This window comes from Oculina patagonica, chromosome 5, assembly GCF_052425735.1.
Source record: "Oculina patagonica isolate OP01 chromosome 5, crgOcupat, whole genome shotgun sequence".
Lineage (NCBI taxonomy): Eukaryota > Metazoa > Cnidaria > Anthozoa > Scleractinia > Oculinidae > Oculina > Oculina patagonica.
In genome coordinates, this window is record NC_135762.1 from 28,689,202 (window position 1) to 28,695,732 (window position 6,531).

Below are 6,531 nucleotides of genomic sequence, written 5' to 3' on the forward strand. Positions count from 1 at the left end.
ACACTTAAGGTGGATTTCCACTGACGCGTAATTTTTTACGTACGTAAAAAAATTAGAGACAATGTATGAACGGCTTGCGTACACGTTTACGCAGGCCGTTCATACATTGTAATTTTTTTCACGGACGTAAAAATTTACGCGTCAGTGGAAATCCACCATTAGGGACGGACCATTATTTTTTTGGAGGGGGGGGGAAGAAAAATATTGAAAAAATTGTTTGCAGGGCCTGGAAAGACAAAATGTATAACAAAAAATAGTAAGAATTTCGAAAAAAAAATTTTTTGCAGAGGTGCATAAAATAAAATAAAAAAGTTTGCAGAGGAAAATTTTTCATCTCCCCCCTCCAAGCCGAATAATGGTCCGTCCCTTAATTTGCACAGTGTCTCTCTCTGCCCAGGTGTATAAATAGGTACCGGCAAATTTAATGCTGGGGATAACCCTGCGATGGACTAGCATCTCATCCAGGTGGAGTAGAAATACTCCTAGTAACTTCATGCTATGGAAACAGGGATAAACTCCAGTCTCACCAGAAATAAAATACAAACAGCGGCAACAAACATAACACATGGACTACGCATGGTCTGAAAAAAAGAATCTAAAATTTACTTGACGTTTCGCATGCTACAGCACGCATCTTCAGAAGTGACGGTTACAAAAAGCGAAAGATTTAAAACTTGAAAAAAAGAAAAACAAAGCGAGGTAATTAACAACATTGGTAACAATAGGTGAGAGCTAATAAAGCCACACCTTTTTCCTGCCAACGTTGTCATTGAGGGTGGGTTTTAAGTCCCGTATTAACAACGTTTCTTTTATTTTACACTGTAAGTCACATCGTCCACTGGCTAAGACCTTGAAATGGTCCCATTTGATGTTGTGAAAAGCTGTGGCTTTATTAGCTCTCACCTATTGTTATCACTGTTGTTAATTATTGTTTAACTCGTTACCAGTACCTCGCTTTGTATGTTTAAGTTTTAAATCTTTCGCTTTTTGTAAACGTCACTGTTTGTATTTTATTTCTGGTGAAATTGAAATGGCCAAGAAACAAGAGCGTTTATGATGCAAACTCCAGTCTTATGCGCCCCTAAGCTCAAATGCAGGCTTTACTTTTACCTTAGGCTTAATAATTTTGACAAAATGGGCGTGCAATGCGTACAGGGAGATGTGAAGCTGTAGCCCTTATGTGCTCATTGCTGTTAAATTTGAGTCGCCAAAAATTAGTTTTCAATAATCTTACTCTATGCCTCACTGCATGTAATAGTTATAAGTATTTTTGTGACCACAGCCCATTTTACAGAATTTTTTTTGGTTTTGTACGTTATTGTGCTCAAGGCCTTTAATGCAACCTGTTGAATTTTTAGGTCGATATCTCTGACTAACTGTATAGAAAGGTTTTGGAGAAATTCGTCTTTTATTATGTCAGAATATGGATCGGTAATAAATTTCGTGCCGTTGCCCAACTAATCAAACGCCTGGAACAGGCTAGAGTTTAGCAAAGAGAAACGTATTATTTACATGCAAAGGTCAATAAACTGGGAACTTAGTCTTTGAGTCCTTGTTGTTGTCGGTATTTTTTTTATTCTATTTTTTCATCAAATCTATAAGTTATTTTAATAAGTGCATAAGGGGAGGGACATATTTCCAACCAAGTTTTCTTTGTAAATAATAAAAAGGGTAATTTTTTTTATAAAGTTTTCCTTTAAAGTTTTCCTTGTGTTCCAGTGTTCCCTAAAAGTATTCTTCGATTTTTTTTTTTCCCTGTTCCCTAAAATATGCGTTTGTTCCCTCGTTCCCATTTTTATGTTCCATTTGTTCCTATGATCCCAAAACGTTAATGGCCATGTTCCCTAAAACCCTCTGTGGAAGCTTCATTTTTTGGTCGAAAGCGTGGGGTGTGGTCGCCCATGGCCATTCTCCCGAGCCCGGGGCTCGTGTAAAATACGCTGATCACTAATACTAAGCCGGTGTCTGTAACTTAGTTGGTATTTGAGACTTAATGCCCCAAACCTTTAATGTTCCTAAAATATAAACTTTTTGGCCTCCATGCTTTAGACTACGAATGGTCCATCTTTTTTTTTTTCTCAGGGTAAGTCGAGTGGTTAGTCATGCGGGGCGGGAGGGGGGGATGGGGGAGGAGAAAATTAATTATCAGTCGGGCGCAAATTATGAAGGGAAGGCTCTTCCAGCGATGGTCTTTCCAAGACGCCGGACACGGTGAAGAATACCCTCTTTGCTCGCCGTGTCCGCGATCTTAGTTTGACCATTAGAACAGGGTTTCGCAATCTTCGCCCTTGCACCTCCGTTTCAGTGTTAATTCTGATAAAATCGTCAAGTCATTTCTCTCCCGTGGAGGGGGACAGGAGGGCGGGAGCCCGAGAGATAAGAGGTGGGAGGCGGGAACAAATAAAGAGTTAAGCGTGTATGAAAATCCACAAAAACCAACAAATAATAACCGAACAAACCTGAGACATATTTGACAACTGTGCTAAAATACTCCAGGCGTTCTTTGCAAAGGAGACTGGTATCTAATACTGTTTTGGTCCGCTGGGGTAGGGTGGGGAAAAAACGCGTGGCTAGGCCTAGAGTCCGTACGGATTAAAGTATACAGACGTTAAAACCGCGTTTTATTTCTTTTCTGAAACTACTACAGGATAAAAAATACAAAGGAGCGAGGCTACATTGACACATCTTTTATATAATTTGCGCGCGCATGAACGTGAATAAAAAAAAAACTCTTTATAATGCATGCTAACCGATATGTCGATTTTTTTTTTGCTTACACTTTGAAGTTATATAAACTCTTTAGTGAGAACGATACCCACGAGAATAACAGTTATTTAAAGACCTCTTCTCTTTTCTTTTAACACTACAGGAAATAGTCTATAAGTATTTGAAAATTGAGTTTTTTCTAAAAATATTAGTCCTTGGTTTTTATAGACTGTTTGTGCTAGACTGTATGTCTGACTACCGGTCGTTGTCCGAAGTTACATCCTCAAAAAAAACCTTCCATTTACGCTTACATTCATTCTGCAGTAAGACAACTCAAGACATTAAAAATATGGAAAATGCTTACCGGTTACCTGTATATAGAGAAACCATCGCCTGGGGAATAAAAATTCGCCACGAGTAACCGCTCCCGAAGTAACACGTTACTTGTAATGAAAAATTTAAGTAGAATCGAAACATGTGCCAATGTGGGTATTTTGTAATAACGTATTATTAAACCTTTTCTGCACGTTTGGAATTTGCAAGTTTGATTGTAATTCAAAATTAATTAGGTCATTTTTATTCATTCATGCACACCGTTTGCCAACGGCTTGCAATTAAAAATTTCGCAACCGACTTTTAGTTCGCTTCAACTGAAACCTTTGGGCAAAGTTATGTCTACTTCGCGTTGCCTTTACGAATCTTCTGCCAACTTCAAGAGAACGAATCCGCTTTTAGAGGACACAGCGAGTTTAGCTTGGGCATTGAGCAAGGATGTCGCTTTCAGAAACAAGGCCATGAAACTGACACTTTGCTTGGCAGGTAAGAGAACGTTCCTTTAACGGTTTAATTTACACAATGTGGTTCTCAGAACCATTACATTTCAGCTAGTAACTCTATCATTCCTAAATGGTAGCCGCCAAACTCTTAACGACAAATACATTTTTGTTTTTTCCAGAAGGAGTTTGGAAATACTTTGGATACAGCCAGCAAGTTTTGAGAGTCCAAGGAAAGGACAGGCATTGAAAATCTGAATGCTCGCCTTATTGAGGTAACTTCAGAGTAGAATTTAGAACTCTTGTCTTATATGATAACCAAAAAGATCAAATTTTGTTTTAAGATTCATTAAGAACATCAAATTTGTACGTGATCTACACAATAAATATGGGTTAGCCCATTCAAAGCGGCAGGCAGCAAAATCCAATAGCTACTAAACTTTACAATTCCTAAGAGGTAACCGACAACTTTTGTTCTTTTACAATAATCATTTCTCTCGTTTTTCCAGAAGATTTTTGGATACAGTTTCCAAGTTCAAGAATGTGGCCAGAGATAAGACTGGAAAAGCAACGAAATATTCCCTCCTTTTGGAGGTAAGTTGGGAGTTTATTAGCACTCTTATATTTTATTAGATTACATTTTATTTTGAGAATTTAGAAAAGGACTAGCTTGAACATTTTTACAAGTCAAAACAATAACCGTCGGTAAAGCTAATCTTAGAATAGTAACTAGGCCCTTACAGTTATTCATCAATAAAAGTGCCAGAGAACACTCGATATTTTCACCATTAAAGGGCGTCATGTACTCGTGTCGACGACGTTTTTTGGTGTACAATATTCTCTCAACATTAATTTCTCTTATTTTTTTCAGAAGGTCTTTGGATACACTACAGTTTCCAAGATCAAGTATGTGGCCACAGATGAGACAGGAAAGGCAATGAAAAATAACCTCTTCATAGAGGTAAGTTAAAAGTTTAGCACTCTTGTCTGATATTATCGCTAAATTTATTTTTTGCGTGCCTGAACAACAACAGGGTAAAGCATATTTCAAAATATGTAACTAAAGGTCTACTGACAGAAATTCAAAACGTCAACAAAAACCCAGCTTTCTTTTTTGCGTTATTTATTTGTAAGATTCTGAGAATCGTCAGCATTTCCAGTCAGCTAATAAATTTCACCATTCATAATGGATAGTGGACAAACTTTTCTGGACGGAAGTCATTTTTGCTATTTCCTTTTTTCAGAAGATCTTTTTATACCGTTATCACGTTTAAGTATGTCACGGTGGCCACAAAGAGTCTGGCGGGCAATGAAAAATACTTGCTTCGTATAGGTGAGTAAAGGCACTCTTGTGTATAATTACTTAATAGATTAAATTTATCTCAACATCAAAGAGCAGGACTATTTTTAACACTTTTGTCTAAACAATAACATACGATAAAGCTGATTTCGGAATAGTATTAAACTAAAAGCTTTACAGAAATTGCAAGCACAGCAAAACTCAATGTTACTTCTCTTTTTCTGGGCGTCATTTATTCGCATGGTTCTCAAACCTCGCCAGCATTTCACATAGGTAGCCGACAAATTCTGGTGGACAATAGACATTTCTACATTTCTTTCATTTTTCAGAAGATCTTTGGATACAGTTACCAAGTTCAAGTATGTGGCTACAGATATGACAGGAAAGGCAATGAAAAATGTAAGTTAGGAGTTTATTAGAACTCTTGTCTTCGACTAGATTTTATTTTGAGAGTTTAAAAATAACTCAGTAAAGCTAATCTAAGAATACTGACTAGGCCTTACAGTCAATTTTTCACGTGGTCCTCTGAATCGTTCGTCAGCCTTTTAAACTCTTGATCAGCAACTGTACTGAACCATTGATAATTGTTAGCGGATACATTTTTGATGGATATTAGACATTCTTTTACTTTCTTAGGAAATCTTTGGATACAGTTGCCAAGTTCAAGAATGTGGCAAGGAAATGAGAAGCTGAATGTGACCATCACGAAGGTAAATAAGAAGCTGAATTTAGAACTGTTGTTTATATTGTTTTATATTTGTTTTATATTTGTTTTAGGTATTTTAATTGTGTCCCCAATTAGTCCATAAGGGCTAAACACAAGACGGTATAAATTTTTTTTTTTTTTTTTTTTATAATTCCAGAGAAGATTTAATTTTATCTTGCGACTATTAACCCATAACATGCTAAGTCCGGATTCCGGGATTTGGTAAAATGGTCATTTAACCACTTATGACGTCAAGAGTTTGGATAGATCTTTCCACAGGACTTTCCGTCTTGAATATTGACTGCATTCCGACAAAGCTAACCGAAAAAAACCTGATAAATTTTTGGTGTTAAATTGGCGCTAAAACAGGTCAATATACCCGTACTTGATCATGGTCTCTTTTCCAGAGTTTTCAATTGATTTAGATCAAAACTTTTCGGGCCAGTAGAGTGGGTGTACAGAGTAAAAGATAGAGAGAATAAGAAAGCAGAGAAAAAAGAAAAGGAAAGGAGTGAGGAAAAAATCGGAACGGTTCCGCAAAAAAGTCGAAATTTTGCCTTACGCGCATACACCAAAGCAAAATGTTGTACATTACTGCATGGAAACTTCATCAAGAACTTATAAACTTTCGTGTGATATAGTGCATTTTTTGAACAGTTCAGAGAAATTGAGGACCGTAGAGCCGGTTAAAAACGTTTTTGTAAAGTGATTTTAGCATATTAAGGGTTAAACATAATTACAGTTTCTAATAATAAAGAAAATACGTACATATGTCTATAATCAACAACTCGATAAAAAATCACCTCAGAACAACTTGGCCTCTACCGTTATTCAAAGCTCAAGATAAATACCAGATATTCCTTCTCTAGAAAGGCGTCGCGTAGCACTCAGAATCGTTAGCATTTCAGAAACCGATCTGCGCCATTTTAATTGGTAGCCGACATTTTTTGATGGACAATAGACATTTCTCTCTTTTTTCAGAAAATCTTTGGAGACAGTCACCAAGTGCAAGACTGATGCTCAGGTAACAACTCGTTTTTGTAAAA